Source organism: Topomyia yanbarensis, chromosome 2 (genome assembly GCF_030247195.1).
Source record: "Topomyia yanbarensis strain Yona2022 chromosome 2, ASM3024719v1, whole genome shotgun sequence".
Classification (NCBI taxonomy): domain Eukaryota; kingdom Metazoa; phylum Arthropoda; class Insecta; order Diptera; family Culicidae; genus Topomyia; species Topomyia yanbarensis.
The window spans coordinates 357,338,021-357,357,170 of NC_080671.1; the positions used below are offsets into that span (position 1 = coordinate 357,338,021).

At 36.8% G+C, this 19,150-nt stretch overlaps 1 protein-coding gene across 16 annotated transcripts in view; it reads left to right on the forward strand.

The window, feature by feature from the left end:
* The window catches only part of LOC131684306 (TLD domain-containing protein 2), a 688,368-nt gene that overhangs the window by 602,164 nt on the left and 67,054 nt on the right, over nt 1-19,150 (forward strand). The window lies entirely within an intron of this gene.

Consider the following 19,150-nt stretch of genomic DNA (forward strand, 5'->3'; position numbering starts at 1 on the left):
TCAAATTGTTCAAAGGGTATTTTAGTGTAAAATAATAACTACAAAAGTTTTATAAATAAAACCGTTTTTTTTAAGAAACGCTCTAAAGCTTACATTTGGATTTCTCGTGAAATGAAAAGTAGGAAAGAAAGCAGTAATGTTCTACAATTTCATTGAAGACAGCCAAGCTCTATCTCGAACCGTTAAAAGATTACTTTTAAATCTTGGTAAAATTAGAACCACTCCAGTTTCTATTTAATCGAAAGGATGGGCATAAGTAGAACAACTTACCTAAATATACTGTAAGGATAAGCTACTTAGCCTTCGCGAAAAGTTTAAATTTCTGCTAAATTTGTGTTCTGGACCACTTTTTATTGTTTGCAGTTCGATTATACGATGGATTAATTACCAAAATTCAGAAGGTTATTCATTAAGAATAACATTCTGAATTTTGGGAATCAGTCCATCTTATTGTTCATGCCACGTGAACTGGTTCATAGTACGTTGATCACAATTCATCATTCTTACACGTCAGATATTACACAAAACCATGAAATAGATGTTCACTTTCAAGATATAGTTCATACAGTATGCAGTCTTGTCCATGATCTTAATTATTTCACGGGAACACACCGTAGAATGACATTCATAGATCCATGATTGCTGCATGAGCTAGTTTGAAGTATTTAAAGTAGAATGACTAAGTTCACGTATTGAGAAGATAACACTGTTTATTGTTGAAGTCTCTCCGAAGGGGCCATACACTAATTACGTAAGAGCATATGGGGGGAGGGGGAGTTTCAAAATATCTTACAAATTCTTATCTGAGGGGGAGGGAGGGCTCTAGGGTTGTGGTACCGGTAATACCGGTACCGAAAATCCCGGGAATACCGACCCATTTTTGGTACCGTAATACCGGTACTGAACAAAAGCTAGTACCGGTATTTTCGATTCCATACAATTTTTTTATGAAAAATATGTGGACTCTCTAGGGGGACCTGTTTCAAAATATCGGTCTGCAAGATGACTTTTAATTATATTAATTACCTTCTATAAGTTAAACATTACTAGCTCCCGTTGTACTGAACGGTATGTTTAAATTTCTGCTTTATTTTGTCGAAATTTAATTAAAACGATATTGTACTAAATTTTAATATATTCACATCTAGCGTAAGAGACGTAAAAATTTGCCTTGAATTTTTTTATTAGCGACATTCTGATAGGTTTCATTATTCACTGGGTGGCGCGTAATAAGACTATGGTCCAAGTCATGTCTTTGGTTTGCTCTTTAACCTTTATTTATAAAAGAACGAACAACGATTTAGTAGTTAACAACTTTAGACTTGGTGAACTACTCCAAATGGAGCGATTTGTAATTATTGGTGATCGGAAAATTCAGCAAAGCTCCATAGTTTACAGGAAAGCAAGGAGCCTTGGTATGCAGGTCGAAAACTGCTCGGATTTACTCAGAGGCGACGGGTGGACCTAAGTCCAACCTGTTCAATCAGGTTTCTACGGACATGGGAAAATATGCGTGCGTTTTGATAACATGCGACATTCGGCACAGAAAACTTTATTTTTCTCTTTATTTTTAGTCGTACAATTATTTATAAAGAAGCGGAATTCGACGATCAACACGGGCAGCGAACAAGTCAACCACTTCCTCATAAAAATTCGGATGCTGTTGTAGCTCTTTCAATAATCTACCTTCTACTGTCATTAGCATAAGGTGAAATAATCTCTCTTCACCCATCTGTGTTTTTAGATAATTTTTTATCCGACGAAGCACAGAAAAAGAACGCTCTACTGAAGCTGTTGTACTAGGCAGAGTTAGTACTAGTTTTGACAACTTCACAACTTCTGAGAAGACATCACCGAGTTCTTCGCTCAATATTAACTCGAGTATTTCACTGAGTTTTTTGTTTCTGAATTCAGATTTAGAAAATAGCACTTTTAGTTCATTAGTCAATTTCGTACTATCAAAACAGTCGAACGATTCCTTCAGAGACTGCAGCAATTCTTTTGGAAACGATGCTTCATATTTCGAAAATTTATCTGCATTTAGAAGGCCAACATAAGTTATTTTTTCCAGCGATTTGAATCTATCGTTCATTTCGTGGATCACACGTTCAATTATGCCAATGAAAAGGTTATGGAAAGTATGTTTTGTTCGTTTCTTGCCTAATTCTGCATTACCAACAATTTCGACTGTGGTTTTGTAGACATCTTCGAAAAATGTGACTGTTTTTAATTTTTAAATGCTAGAACGGCACAGCTGAACAGCATTTATGCATTCTAATATGTCCAACTCTTTGGTTTGCAAAATACTGTAGAGAACATCAGTATATGAAAAGATTGCAGCGAAAACCTTCAACTGGAACACTGTGCTGAACTCAAGCATAAACGCATGCAGCCCACGTGATAATGAGCACGTCTCCGCATCCCATTCTGTGTTCCCGAGATAGATGTCTCCCAAACATGTCACTAAACCGCTGTAGTTTTCTTCGACCACATTCACCATCCTTGAGGTATAAGCCCACTTGGTTTTACATACATTCGGTATCTTGCGCTCAACAAAATTTTTCAGCTCTCGATTCCTTTTTGTAGACTGCGAAAAGAAGGCTGCAATCGACGACAGTGTTTTAAAAAATCGTGATGTTCGATTGTCGTCCACACAAGCATGTAATAGTACAAGATTTAAAATATGTGCTCTACAGTGGATGTACTCAGCTTTAGGAAACTTCTGTTTCACTAACGCTTGGGTGCCGCCTTTTTCTCCAGACATTACTGCAGCGCCATCGTAAGTTTGAGCCACTAGCTTGTCAACATTTAGACCAAACTGATTCGCAATTTCTTCAACCTGCATCGCAAGAGCGGAAGCATTTTTGTCGCTGCTGACATCCGTCAAGCGCACTAATCTTTCCACAGGTGTACCTGAAAAATGTATTGCTTATTGTGCTAATTCTAGTAAACCCATAGAATAGAATTGCATACCGTTCTTCTTGACGTAACGCAAAGCACACGACAATTGAGATAATCTGGCCGAGTCAGTTGTCTCATCTAGCATGATTGCCGCGAATTCTGCTTCACCTACTTCTGCGGATATTCGACGAACCATTAACGCCCCCACACAGGAAATTAGCTCATTTTGAATGGTCGAGGATTGACCAGAAAAAACGTTGCCGGAAATAAATTCTTCGAAGCTTGGATCCTTCGATGCTATGAATGAGCACAGATCTCTATAATTGCCTTTATTAAATGAGCCTTCATGTTCATCATGCCCCCTGAAACTCAATCCATGAGACCCGAGAAAACACACAACCTCAATCAAAGTTTTTAAATTTTTTCTGTTTTTTGTGACCTGTTTATTATGATTAACTCTACCAATTTCTCGGCCATGGTCAAGAGCTTCGTCAATTCTATTCCGTCCAAATAGCTTAAGAGCCATAGCATTATCAATATGGTCTTTAGATGATGCGTGGGCCTTCATGGCTGATGATAAATGGTTTAAATCAGCGAACCCAGTTTTTGACCACACACCCTTTTCGGTACCTGATTTGAAAAGCACACACGGCCAGCAGAAAAGTTTATTAAGCTTAACGGAACCGCAAAGCCATTTAGCTTCGTACGATGCTTGGTTGAAATTTCTCGTCATCACGGTCCCACCTTTCCCATAGAAAGACTTCAAGTTGCACATCCGTGGCCGCGGAACATCCATTTTTACAAGTTGCATTTTGTTTTCAATGGGCCTTGATGAAAATGAGTTTTTCAACACGTCTTCAATGATGCAAAAGTCACGTAGGTCCGTTCCTTCATCTACAACAATAATGGAAAAATTTCGAGACATATGTATATATAGGTATGTAATAGATTTGTATTACCATTCAATGCGAGCATCTTCGGTTTTTACTAAAATTTTATTGAACGGTGACTACGGTTGATACTGTCCGAAATTTCCAAAATAAAACGAACTGCGAATAAACGGTAATTACGCGAGCCTAAATTTCGTCTGCCACCAAAGTATTTTTTCAACGCAAGTTTGCTTTGTGTTTGTGCTTCTTCTTGTATGCGAACCCGTTCAAATTGTTCAGCGAACGCGTCTTCACATTGCCAGCGTTGAATGAATTCACCAATGGGAATGATATGAGAAATAGTCTAATAGTCCATTCAATGTTGAGCGAAACAAACATACACGTACTGGTAAATACTCATAATATTTTAAATTAAAGTACATAAATTGTGTAAGATTAATAATAATGATAACATCTGAATGAAATTGTGTCCTCTAAATAACGAAAATCAGAGCGAAGGACAAGGCAAAAGGTGTATTTGCTCTTCACCCCGTGCAAGATTTTCGTTGAACAACTCTCGCTGTTCGTATTCGCATAAAGCTTTCAGATTTTGCTGCCTGCTTTTGAAGCTTTCGTATATAACGTGCGGCACCGGACTATAGAACGATGCGAGCGAGAGAGCTTCAAATTTCTATTGTTTTGCATTGTGAGGTTAATGCGAAGAAAATTTTGCTCACTTGTGCAACGGTTTAAGTGAACGGGTAAAAAAGAAACGTGAGTGGTGGCGTTCGTGGAGCTGCTCGATTCGGAGAGTTCTATACACGACTGGGATGAATGTAAAACTGTTGACGCGTCTTGCTGGTTAATGTATCTCACATTACCGGCAGCTCTTGTGCTAGCATTGCGTTGGTGTCGAACACGAGGAATTGTTGGGTTTTGGAATTAAAGCCGTCCTGATTCGTTTGTTAACCGAACTTGGCTTACCTGTTCAATGAACAGGTTGAACGTACCGACGCGTCGCCTCTGGATTTACTGCCATTCTCGCTTTGATTTACTGTTGTTAATAGTGTTTCTTACATTTACCATCTGTTGAAGTCGACAAAAGTCGCACCGCTTAGCAGTTATTGATTTCAAAGTGGCCTAGATTTCGAAATAAAAGAAGGTGCCGCATACGAAAAATATTTTCTGTTGAAATGAGTAATGTCATTCCGAATCAATTGAAAACAATAAACATCAATCATCTGAGAATAAGGTCATCAATTTGAGCATTAAATTTCACTTTGAAGCTTATTTTGATTTTATTTTTAAAAATGTTCGAATACCGGTACTTTACCGGTACTACCGGTACTGAGGGCATCAGTACCGTAGTACCGGTTCTCACCAAAAAGGGTAGGTACTGCGAACCCTAGAGGGCTCGTCCCTTCTTACGTAATATCATAAAACATGCATGAAAAATGAAATCAATAAGAAAAATATTCTTTTCATAAGAAATGAAACTATTTCTTATTTGTGCCATGAACATTTTGTATATTAAACAATATAAGCACGTATTGTACATCATGGTCAAGGAAAGGCGGACCTCGAATTGAAGTGTTTTACTGCGACAGAATATGATTGTTAAATTAGTTATGGAATTTTGTTGATTGTTGCCAACGTGAGGAGCGGCTTAATTGTCGATGGTTTTGGAGCAGTTACAAAAATTTATTGACTCTTGATGGTACATTGTTCTGATCAAGAACTGGAGTCACAATCTGTCTTACAAGTTAAGAAGTGTTGATACCCTTATAGTTGGAACTCAGAATAAATTCACCACAGAAGAGGTTATAAATTTTTTTTTGAGTTCTACATCACAAGGAAATAGATTCAAAGAAAGTGGAATATAGCGAAGCAAATTATGTTGACCAAATCAAAGTTGCTGAATATCTACAAAAAATAATCTGAAATTTCTACTGGGCGAGATTAGGATGCAAATAAAATTACTGCAGATGATTATTGTTAAATTTTGACCTCAATTTTCTATTAATATTTCTATAAGTATCGTTTTCGCTATCGTATAATTTAATCAATTAGCAATATGATTTTTTAATTACACAAATCATGATAAGATCTTATGTAGGGAGAGGGGGAGCTCACCAAAATCTTACGAACTCTTATCTGGGGGGGGGGGGAGGTGGAGGTTGAAAAGTTCTAAAAAAGCCTTATGTAATTAGTGCACGTTCCCGAACATAATATTGATAATTTCACGTGAACTAATGCACAAAATTCTGAAAAATTTTTATGAATCCAATTTTGCTCTGTTAACTAGTTCCTCATTCATAGTGCTTAAGATAAGAAATAGCGTGTACTTTCTCACTTGCGGCAATATTCCGCGTCGTTTTTTTAGAAGAATTGCAACGTACAGGGTGTTACTGTAATCATTTTTAATTGCCAAAATATAAGAAAATGCGGAAAAAATCGTTGAAAACCATTGTTGATTGTTTATTTTCGTTGTTATCTACCATTTAATGTTTTGAAATAATTGCCAACGAATGATTGACAAGAAAAAAGACCTTCATCTGGCCACCCCTGAGTCGATATCTAGTTCCACCAGAACTGTCGGCTTCAATTTTTGAGCCAAATCGGACAAGATCAGCTACCGAACCAGTGTGTTCGAAGTTTGTCTGGGATTTTTCAACAATTTACCAGGAGAAAGCGTGCTAATTTGCATTTTCATCACTAAATGGCACTGTATGTATCAGTTAATCACTGCAAGTGAAAATAAGAAATATAAATTTATGGTCTACGACTTTGTCGAAAACAACAAATTAATTCAACTTCCTTGATATAAGTTATTAAATTTTTACTGAAGTGATGTCTGAGTCAGTTTTCAATGGGGCCTAACACCAAATGGTTGTGAATAGTCGATTCCCACGAACATCGAAAACTTTATATCCATTTCTGACAATTTTTCAACGGGTGACGTGATATCGTCGCTGTTGTGCTATCTTATGACAAGCGCCATTTAGCACATTTCGAGAAAAACGATTTTTAAAATTTGAGATTGAATATCTTGAATCTTATAAATGGTATAAACAATTCAAAGGAGACAATTGATCCTTCTATCTATTCTGTATTCATCTTTCAAATATTACGAAAATTGGTTGACTATGTTGCGAGTTTTTTGTATAAATGTAAACAAAAGTCGCACTCACACGTGTCACGTGTATTGATGACAAAATTTGTATGGCATAATCGTGCATGGAAAATTTTCCATAGAAAAAAATCATCAATTATTAACTTTTATTCATATCTTTGGCTTCATTTTGTCTATAAACAATCGGTGAGATGCATTTTGAAGAAAATGAGTCTGGGATGCTAGAAAAAATAGTTATTTTTGGTTACAGTGTTGCCAAAATATGCTATATTTTCAGTATAAAACTTAAATTGTATTTTTCTCACAATTCATGCATTTTTGTTTTGAAAATGATTATGCCGTTGTGTTTCTCAGATAGTTTTATATATAAAAACATCTTGTACATCAAGATAATTTGAGCCAATCTCCAGATACAGTCATTTGAAGTAAAAAATTAAAAATTTCTCAGCACGTTTCTCGCATTATCTCAGTAACCAAGCAGAATGTCAAAATTCTGTAAACGCTACTTTGTAGAGATTTTTTAGACAAGTAATGTGGCATATCTAACTCAGTTTACCCCAAAATGGCGTTTGTCATAAGATAGCACAACAGCGACGATATGTCACCAACCAGATATAATGGGTGTTTTCTCATCATTTTTTTTCAAAATGAATATAACTCACAATCAATCGTTGATAACAATTGTTGTTTGTTTATTTTGATAGCGCATGACATACATTTTAATGTTTTAAAAGAATTTTATACAAATGTCAACGGCGACTACGTTTTGCAAATCCCATTCTGTCTGACCAATTCTAGTCAATTTTGGCCATTTTTCGAGAACGTTTGTAGAAATTTCGTGCATAGTACCTTATGGTCCGCAGTTCGCGTAACAAAAATGGGGTATTTTCGGAATGATTTTGATAAGTAGTTCGCTAAGGTGTATGCTTGGCGCTTTTCGGAATCCAAGATGGAGACTTCCGGTTTAGCGAAATTTGGAAATCCGTCTAAGAAACTGCGTAAATATCCGCGTATAAAAACATGAGTGTATATATCGACGTACTGATCACCTTCTGCATAGATCTGCTGTTTTTCCATAAAAAGTATATAAATTTTGAAGTTTATAAGTTGTTTAAGTCTGGTTACCAGACACGACACTTCCCGTAAGTTTTTGATTGTTTTCGATGCTTTGGGGATCTAGCGGTTTGAAACAGGGATGTAAAAATAATAGACATTTATTAACCTCAAAACATCTACTATTTTAAGTAATAAATCTCGTCAGATTTGCACACGCAAACATAAGCAACAGCCATTAATTGATATTCTTCCGTGACGTGACTCAGAAAAATGCGATTCTCACAGTCACTTTGGTGACATCTGTCACAAAAATGTCACCTCACCTAAATTGACTATCGGAATACCTTCATGAGTAATGTGACTAGCAAGTGAGGCGGCGGTTGCTTAAGTGATGTGAGTGACGTGACTGTGAGAATAGGGCCCCAAATCGGACCAATGAACTGTGACAGTGGACCACCGTCGGACCATGATCGGACGGAATGGAAAAACAACAACAGTATCGACTATTGAGTTGGTCGAGATTACAATAGACCTGTCACTCACGCTTCGGACTCGGTAGGAACTTGAGCTTTTCCACACCGTTTGCCTTAATGCTCGCACTTTTCAAAGTAAAATAAAAATTTCAAAACTTTTTAGTAAAGTAGTAAAAGTAAATTTCTTTTTGCATTAACTTGCTTGTTATCTTTCGGAAGATTTTGCGTGATTAACGCGGCACCCGTCTAGCAAAACTCTCATTTTGTAAAATACGAATAACTCGTGGTTTTGATATGCCTATGGCTTCGTTTGAATCACTAATATCTCACATCCAAGATAAGATCTCAAAGTGTATAAGAAATGGAACTGTTGTTTTCAAATAACATTAGCAAGTAGCAACCTGCTGCTAGCCAGCGCTACGATCGACCAGAAGATTTCCAGTAATCGATATACGGACCTTGCCTGCAAGATTCATTACACTGGTTATTCACGTATGCGAAATTAAGTGGGATTAGCAATGTATTTTTATTCGCGTGTTTACTAGGGTGACAGTTGTTTTTTCGATGTAGGAATTTACTACCCTTGTTTTTAAATCTTAATTCATTTTTGATCAGCTATGGACAAAAGTCCATAGCTGCTCAAAAAATGAATTAAGATTTGAAAAAAATTAAAATTTGGGCGAAATTTGAGCGAAATTGGACCTTATTAACACGTGCCCCGAAAATTCATAACTTTTTTCAAAGTATTTGAAAAATGTTAATACTTGGTAGAGTTTGAGCATACTATGAAAGACCTCAACAAAATTGATTGATCGAAAATAAAAAAAAACTTTCCAGGAAAAAACCGAAATTGAGCATTTTTGTAATAAAACATTTTTAAAAACCTTGTTTCTAGGAATCCGAAAACTATCCGTTTAAAACATTGTATGATGTGCTCGAGCTCTACCAATTTTCAAAATTAAGTTATGAAAAAGTTATGAATTTTCATAGAACGTGTTGATATGGTCCAATTTGGACCAATTTTTTTGGTACCTTCTTTAATTTTTTGATCTGCGATGGACAACATTCCAACGTCACAAAAATAACTGCCACCCTAGTGTTTGCACAGGTTTTCCGGAAAAAGATTTGTTCTAGTTTAAATATCTATTCGCTATGGTTAAAACAAGCGCCTTAATACGGCGATCAGATTAAACCAAATTATCGATGTTTGGATCTCTTGGCCGAGGCAAGTCCTCACGGTAACAAATTTCTAACTCGTATACCACAATTTCTACTAGAATATTGCGTGGTTATAAGGAGAAAGTAGAAACTTGCCCTAATTAGCGAGAACAGGACGTTTTAGGTTTCTTGACTGAAAATTTGGGCGGCGATTGGTTGCTCCTCGAATTTGCGTATCGCGTTTAAATTTTGCATGAAAATTAGTATGGTAAAATCTACTTGTTTGCTATTTAACTAAAATTAAAAATCCAATGCAATTATAGCATCGTAAATGTGGTTAGCAAATTTGCTGTGAACAATAACTTTCTAGGATTTTAGAAGATAGAAGGGTCAAATTAATTGCGGATATTTACTGTTTCTGTCAACACTGCAGATATTCAACCAACGCCAACCGTTTAAAACTTGATATCCTGGAACATTTGCATCACAGACGCTTGATATCTTTAATAAAACTATTCGAAATAAGTCATCGAATCATATAAAATTAGTTGGACAATTTAAAAATTAATTAATTAATTCCATCGGTGAGATCGAACCATTCTGAAATCATTCCTCATATGTATTATTTGATTTTGTTCCAATCATTATTCAGGTGATACAAGTCTCATAAAAAAGTCGTCATCTGTCCGAGCTCCGAGGAATCATTCTTAGTATCAGTAGAAAATCGCTTGAAACCATTTAAAATTAAATTTTAAAGAAGTCAACTAGAACAATTAACAGACTAATAATTCATTCGCAAGCTTCAAATGTTTCAACTAACACTTAAAATATTTTCTGCTTAGGACTTGAACAAAAAACGGCATATTTATAAGTCTTGTATCAACATTTAATCGCAGTTGAACAAATATAATAACATCGTAATAAAATTTTCATAAAAAGATCATCAGATAGTCTGAACTTATGTACTTTTTGCCAAGTCTGTGTTAGAAACTGATGAAACACAGTCGAAACACTATCTTTGACTTACTTCTTCATAATTTCTAGTTCTACAAAAACAGTTAAATACACTAAAATTGTACATGATTTTAACTTAAAATCTATAAAATAGGTCAAAATGCAGATGAGCATGGTTTCAGTTACTCTTTTACGATTGTAGTTTCTAAAAATATAAAAATGGGCATCAGAACAAGTTAAGCCACAAAACCGTACGTTGAAACATATTTTATTTTCCCCATTTTCTTTTTCCTTTAATATTTGGATTTCACGCCATAAACAATGAACGACTTGTCCCTTTGTCTTCTACTGCAGAATTTTTCGGCATTTTTTAACAAATGCGAATCATCTGAGTCTGCGACATGCTCGGATAGTGTAAAGTAACTTATTACCTTGCCCAATAGCAACCGATGACAGTAAGCCTTTTTGCGAGGTTGAAACTCTTAAATGAGCTATTCTTAGTCCCTCGCATATTGCACACTTTATGGACAGACAACGTTCGGTACATACGAGAAACAGGTACCAACCAGACAATATTGTTATTAGAAATAATCAACGAAAGTCGAACCGATATTGACTTCCTTTTCATTGTCAAGTGCAACAAGTCAACTTAAGTGAAGATAGTGTTACACAGTAAGAGTTTTATTTCTGTTAGATATTGAAGGTTTTTTTTTGTTTTCATTGGAATGCTTTTTTTAGCTCAAACGACATTTTGATCTCCCCATTCAATGCCAAACAATCAGCTTAGTTTAGATGCACTTTTTAAATTGCCTGTTCCCTTCCTCATGTCTGTGCGAAAGAAAATTAAATTCACTTGAACGTAACTCATCCACGACACCGATTTCGTCGTTTGTTACGATATTCGGCCTTGCCTAGACGTCATCAAAATGTTTCCTGGCAAGCAGACAAAAGTCATAGAAATGTAGCCAGTTTTGAGCGGTTGCAATTGTATATTCTCGGAACAGAGGTGTGTAGATATTTAGTGTGTCTACTTAATTTAATACCAACCCGATTCAAGGCTCGATAGTAGTAAACTTCACGGTTAATCGGCTCCTATCGCAGCCATCGCGACGACTCGCTCACTGCACAGAGCTAGTCCCGATAAATTCCATACTTGATTATGCATTCAATGGATGTGACTTTCGAGTGAAGGTATTGTATATGTATTCAGATACGTGTGGCAGCGCAAGGTGACAACAGTGGGAAAAAAAACTTGACTATGATTTTATTAAAATCTGATACTTTTATGCTGATTTTCGCACTTCGGTGACAAATAAAGGGGCGAACAGCTGCCATGTCGTGCCCGCATAGTTGATATATTTAGAGGGTGGTTGATTAATTCGACGCTGCAGATTTGACAGTCCCGATTCCTGGGTGTTGGAAATGCTTGGTTGCGAAGATGACTCAATAGCAGACTCGCCTCGAGGCGTCGATGTTTTGGCACAGCTCGTATCGTTACATTTTCAGATCAGTGTTGCTATCCTAGTAACCAATCCATTTTATCAAGTTCAAAATACTAGCTCAATGCACTTATGGTTTTTGTACGCTTATTCATCTCATGCTACGCAGTTTGTTTTGGGATGATCCTTCAAATTCCGCAAACAAGTATTCTTCACCTGTCTCGCGCTACGCCATTCCACAGCTTCGCACACGTTGCCACCAACAAACAACTTCGATCCATGAAGGTAGCGAAATCCTAATTTAAGCTGCAGTCAGTACTGCAACGCGTGGATCAGTATAAAGGCAATAGGGTGCCAGTTAATTGATATGATGATACTGCGTGACACCTGTATTGCTACTCACAACCCTGTCTCAGGTAATCTACTTCCTGTGAGTAGCTGCCTAATCAAACCGGTTCGCATGTGTCGTATGCCGATATAACCTCTTCAATGTTCGTGCAGTATCGATAGCATTTGCTTACTGGAGCGAAGCGCAGGGAAACCGGTTTTGTAATAGTATCGCTTCTATAAGAATAAATTTGTCATTTCGATGGTAAATTGGTTAAAGGGTCTAAGCGACTCGATGGATACTCAAAATCAGTGGTGAATAATTCAATAATTATTGAATGATTATTATTCACAATCGGTTTCTCACCACTACAGTTGGCGCGCGGCCAGGCTGTTGTGATCCGGGGGGTAATTGTGAATCTACTGTCGCAGCAGTGAGTGGTGAGTGCTGAGTGCCACGTGCTTTTCCCCTTCTGCGTATAATATGAGTGAAAACGCATAACCGTAGGTACCTTCTTTGGTTGTGTGGAGTAGGAACTGGTGTAACAGATGCCGGAGTGAAACAGAAAGACAGCTGCAGATTGGTGTTGTGTGGTCTCAATATGTCGTGAGTGACTCGAAGTCACTGACCGTCGTGCGATGAAGCGAAGTGTACTCTATTATTGAGACCGATAAACACATGTTTGAGTAGATGCAAGATGCGGCTGCGCATGTTTATGTGAGCAGTGATGGCAGTTAAATTGCTGAGTACTTTAGTTCATTACTTTTTGAATAATCCTTTAACTATTTTACATTTAGTTTAACCAAAATGTCCGGAAAAGTGGTAAAAATAAAAATTTCATCAACCCATATGTGTGGTGAAACGTTTTAATATTATAAGCCAACTCATAATTTTACTTGATCTTTAGTAAATATGTTATTCAACCATTCTTATTGGAACAAATTGTTTTGTAAAGTCGTTTCTAGTTTCCGGTCAAGCGTGAAAATCAATAGATGATCGCCTCCAGATTGCAGTGATACCACTTCGATTTCTAGTTATTGTCCGGAAAATTGTGTGAAATTACATAAAAAAAAGTCTATTAGACCTTTAGATCTTTTAATTTTAAATACCGCACAGTTTCAGAGATCAGAACTTCGTACGGCTTGAGCGAAAGTTAGAATACACGAATCTGATTATTAAATTATACCAAATTATGCATTAATGACACAATATCTATTCAGTATGAATTTGAATTTTAAATTCTTTTCAATACAAGGAAGAATAAATGCTCTACACATTTTTCATACAAACCGCAGTTTTTCTCTTTTATGTTATACCTCTTCGTTTCTTTGTGTTACTCACATATGTGTATTCCAGACACAATAGATAGGAATATAAGAAGCTCTTTTTGTGCATCGTTGCTCTACGTATAGGGAAGCTGTTAAAGGCAAAAATATAATCAAAATGCTTTTTAATTTTTTTTTACTTTTTAACGACATTCAATTAGCTAGAGATTACTGGGTAGGGAAAGTTATGAAAATTAGAGCCATAGTACTCAAGTGAGAGCAAGGATGTGAAGTATACAAATCGGAAAACTAGAAGTGGCAGGGTCATTAGAACAAGCTTAATATCTTACGGGCTTAACTTTTGTTTTCTGCTAATGAGGGTCGAGCTTAGGCAGCATAACTACGAATCACCCGAGTTCATCAGTATGTGTCTTGGCATAGACAGACTTGTCCATCTTTACCGGGACAACCGACAAAAGAAAAGCCACGCAAGATTACCTGAAAACCTGTCGACGATTAGCATCAATTAATGTTGATTGCTGCTGTTCATCTCTGTTTGCGTAAGATATTAAGCCTGTTCTAATAACCCTACCACTTCTAATTTTTCGATCTGTATACTTCACATCCTTGCTCTCTCTTGAGTACTATGGCTCTAATTTTCATAACTTTTCCTACCCAGTAATATCTAGCTAATTGAATATCGTTAAAATGTAAAAAAGAAAATGTCTCTAACATAGTCGAAATAAAAAGGGAAAAAAATTTAAATTGTTTTCCGTTAAAACTGTGTTTTTGTTGAATTTTAGTTCTCTTTGCATTTCTTACTACTTGTGAATGCGGGGTAGCACAAAGTTTTTAATATATGTGACCCTGTACGACATTGTGTATTGAAATCTGCATGTTTGTCAGGTGCATTTTGCGCTTTTTGCATATTTGTGTATGGAAATATCAAGCCAGGCCGTTAATTAGATGCTTCATCAAACATTGACACATAACTTCTATGTCATTTTTGGATTTAGTATCTGGCTAACGGGCTAAGTCAGTTTGTTAGCTATTGATGAGAGGAATGTGGAACACATGTCTGTGTACTCGATTTGTGAGAAAGCTGAATAATTTTATCAGATCCTAAACTATGAGGTGTTGCTTACCTATCCTTTCGTCTTTTTTGTCCGGTAGATGAAAATTATTTAGTAAAATATTTGATTGTTCTGGAATAATAAAATCAAATTACCTCGCCTAGTCAAAATCGTATTCGCGAATTTCAAAAAGATGTTACTATTTTACTGTAAAATTATTTAAATTTCAAACAGTATTCTGTAAATGGATTTTATGCTACGTTTGTAGGGTTTTGTTTTGAAATTACGTATCACATTCTGGGGCAAGCAGATAATGTAGTTTTACTTTCAACCTAATAGTTGGCGTTGGTTGTTTTTTGCTAAGAGCTGAACACTCATACTTTTACCAAAAATTCTTTCTGTGTGTAATGTAGGCCTGTGGAGAGTTGCTGTTTTTTTAAATAAAATCAGCATTTATAAGCATTTTTATACTTCTAATCGCGCTGAATATTTCCCAAATTCAAAATATTACCAGGCTCGAATTGTGGCTGTGGTTCATTAGGAGATTGATAACAGTCTATTATCTTTCTACTGACAAAACCAGCATTCAGGCCGTGTGGCATCCGGTGGGTTGAATTATCTCAGCCAAGAATTGATCCACTGGCTTCCAGATCCCATGCTGTAAGAGACGACTGAAAACAGGAAAATTTTTTTTGAAATTTGTCTCCATGAATGGCTGGCATGATTGAAATATGCCAGTCGCACGCGGTATCCTTGCTGTGTTAAGCGAATCTCTTACAGAGTGGACGTTTGTTCCTTCGTAAATCCTGGAATTCAAATGATGGTCATGTCACTAATGCCCATTTCGAGGAATCGTTTATATGCCAACGTGTTTGGTATCTTCTAGTTGCTGAACAATAAGTGCCGGTGATTAAATGCGCAATGCTCTGATCGACCATAGTTTGAGTAGTTACAAAAAAAAGTAGCACAAATTAATCTTCAGCATAAACGTACAGCAATTATGAATCTATCCCGCCTTTTGCGGGAAAGAAAAGCTTCCATAGATTCAAGAACCGTATATGCACGAAGGAAACTTTTTTGTTGGAAAGCTACTTAAACCGGTCTTTGTAGTTTACAACAAAATGGCATGACAAACCCACGTGTAATGTCGTGCATATAAACTTGTGAATAGGGCTATCGACGCATATCTTCTATCCGACCTAACATCTCGTAATATTTGTGCTGTCACTGTCAATATGAATCGTTTATGTTGATAACATAAACAGTGAATACGCCTATTGTTCGGCATATTTTCAGCATCATGAATCATCACCTTCTGATGGTTTTAAAGGGCTTGGATCATACTGTGGCAGAAATGGGTTTCCACTCATAATCGTCATTGATGCAAATACCTACCACATAATTTGAGGAAACTCAGATATCAATGTGCTATTTAAGCAGCACAATTTTGCATATACTTACCGCTGGAAATCACTTACCATTTTCTCGATCTGGCAAAGTTATAAGTGTTAGATGTAAATCTCTGCTCTGACAGTATTACGCATGAGTTGGCAAACTGGCTCGTACCCAACGAGCTCGAACCGTCGTTATCTGACCATAAGTACATCGTTTTTGATCATTTAAACTTTTAGCTGTAACAACCTCTTACAGTTCCACTGTGTGATAAGTCAATTGTGAGGACTTTGCTAGATTGTACATTTCCACTCTTTTTTATTAAACCGTTGATGCGTATATATCCTTTTTGGATCTTCGGGGCATCGATTGATTCACTTCCACAACATCAGGTGTGAATACTGATTGTTGCGAGAAGCGTGCTCTTTCTAATTCCTTAAAAATTGGAAATATTTTTGATCAAAATCAAATAAAAGAAGCGCAAGCGCAGAAGTGCTCTCTTCAACATTGCTTTGGCTCATTGAATCGCGTCTTCGAGTCTCAGTACTTATCGAATGCAAGCAATGTTGTAGAAAGATCACCATTTGATTGTACTGAAGGATAATCTGTTAAAAGTTATTCATGGGTGTCTCTTTTCGATCCTTCCTAACTCATTCATCCCCAGTTTTAGTGGGTATGGCTAAAGCATGGTATTGTTTGGTTCTCTCCGGATAACGAATGAAGCTGTATCTGGCTGAAACAGAAATTAGAGAAGTCAAGTGGGAAGACAAAGGACTTCCGTTTTATCGTCGAACCATATAGCCTTCATCCTTTACATTCCGTGGAATGCCATGAAATATTTGATGAGTACTGATGACTAGATTTCCACCAAGTCGCTTACAGAAAAAATGCAGCAGTATTTTTGCAGTATCGACGACCGTTCTCTAGAATTTCTAGCGAAAAAGGGCTATAAACTGAACTATGGCTTCCAAAAAGTTACGGCGAAAGTTTATAAACCTTAATCGGTTTCAGCCAAATGTGAATGACAATATCTCTTCGGGGGGCGTTGTCGTTCTGTTATCTTTGTTCTGTTATTTTTGCAAATATATTTTAGATGGTCGATAGCGAACTCTTTTTTCACAAATGTGTTCTATACAATCATTCTAGGTCATTTCAAGGTCTTGTTTTTCCCCTTTTTGTCCGAATAGGTCTAAAATTGACATTTTTAAATGTATGCTAATATGGAAGCGCAGAATCCAGTGCAAAATAACAACGGAATAAAATGTAAACAAACACGTTCTGTAGAGATTTGAAGTAGTTTTATCCAATTATTATGTTGTTATTGATATAGCTAATCAGTAAATCAAGATCTATCATAAGAATGGTATTATGCTAATAAGAAAGGTTCGATAGCACTCTATGGAAAAAATTATCTAGCTTTTGACATCATAAATGACTCGGCACCCTAAATTACCCTACAATGTGATTTTCAGCCAAATTAAGCAAAATTTCTGGTGTTGTCCGACTTTTGTTAGAAGACCCCCCTCTGTGAATTGGTGAGATACACAAGAAAAGGAGTGAATACCAGAAATGAAAATATTTGATAGCTATTTTGTACTGTAAATACTAGCGCCAACCTTTCCCCACGTGCGCACTCCATTCACATATTTTATAAAAAAAATTTAAAAAAATACTTTCGTTTATGGATATGTGTAATATCCATATGGACTGTCCCTTTTCACGCGCTAACGAAAAGTATAATTCGGGGATTAGATTGAAAATCACCTCAAACAACACAAAACGTTCAAAATAATATAAAAATATATGATATGCTCGAAAACACAATACCACCCACAACTTCTACAAACCGAAATGTTTCGCAACAAAACACATTGGATTATGTGGATCACATTACTTAAGGTATACCACGAGAGGCAGCGCTGTATGCCTAATAGAAACGGAGGAAAGAGGATTCCGCCAACTTACCCCAGCCACCAACTAGCCCCGGGTTCCTGTATTGTATTAAAAGTTTGGAAATGGGTACAATAACTTCGAGAATGGTACTTATTTATATGAATAGTGAGAGAAGGAAAATACGTTAAATAATTATTTAATCACAAAGAACAGACATGTAAGCTGGAACAAACTTTCCCGAAAAACCTGTGTAAACATTTAAATGAAAATACGTTGAAAATCACCATCGCATACAGGTTCGCATGCGTGAGTCACCATTGTATCCAAGTTTGCACCCAAGTCCCGTATAGCGATTGCTGGCCGATGGAAGCGCCGGCCAGTGGCAAGTTGCTACTTGCAGTTGTCATTTCAAAGCGACAGTTTTATTTCTTTACGCAAATTGAAAACATTACTTGTATATCAGTTCTCAGTGATTTAATGTAGTTATTTATATTCAAAACATTTTATTGTGATTCAACTGGCAGCCCTGTCCATTTCGCCTACAGCTTACACATTACACAGTGTGTCTCCTCATTCCTGTTGGTAGTCATGCAGCTGACCATTCATGTTTATTTCATTTTTCTCGCCAATCCGGCGTCATTCGTTTTGATTTTTAGTAGCAAATCGTTGCTCCACGTATTCAAAACTTTTACTGTGACCTATGAAAATGTTTCTACCCGTGTAACTTATGATTTTACGGAAATAATTGCGTAGTTCTGCGTGAATTGCAAACGCTGTTGTGCCAGTGTGTATGAATATTAATGAGTTTCTCTAGCGCTTGTTAGACTATCGGAAACGGGAAAGTGCCTCAAGAACTAGAACCGGCTGCTAGCAAGTGACAGGAAAAATCTATACTAAACCTCAGTCTGGTGATCTGATCTCAAGCTGTAAAATTGTGTCACGCGACCCACTCCCTTCGAAACAGCAGTCCTCCGGGTGCAGTTATTTACACGAACCGTCATCAAAATAAAATTTCTTGCGCCGCGTGTGTAGTGGTGAGTTGCCGCTTCTCGGCGAATGCCACAACCACCACCGCCCAACCAGTCCGAGACGTGTGACAGTGTGCGTGAACAGCGCTGGGTGAGTGGGCTTACGAGCAACATGTGATTGCGCCCACATCGAAAACATAAACATCGCAGCATAATATTTCGGATTCTTTTTTGAGGAGATTTCTGCG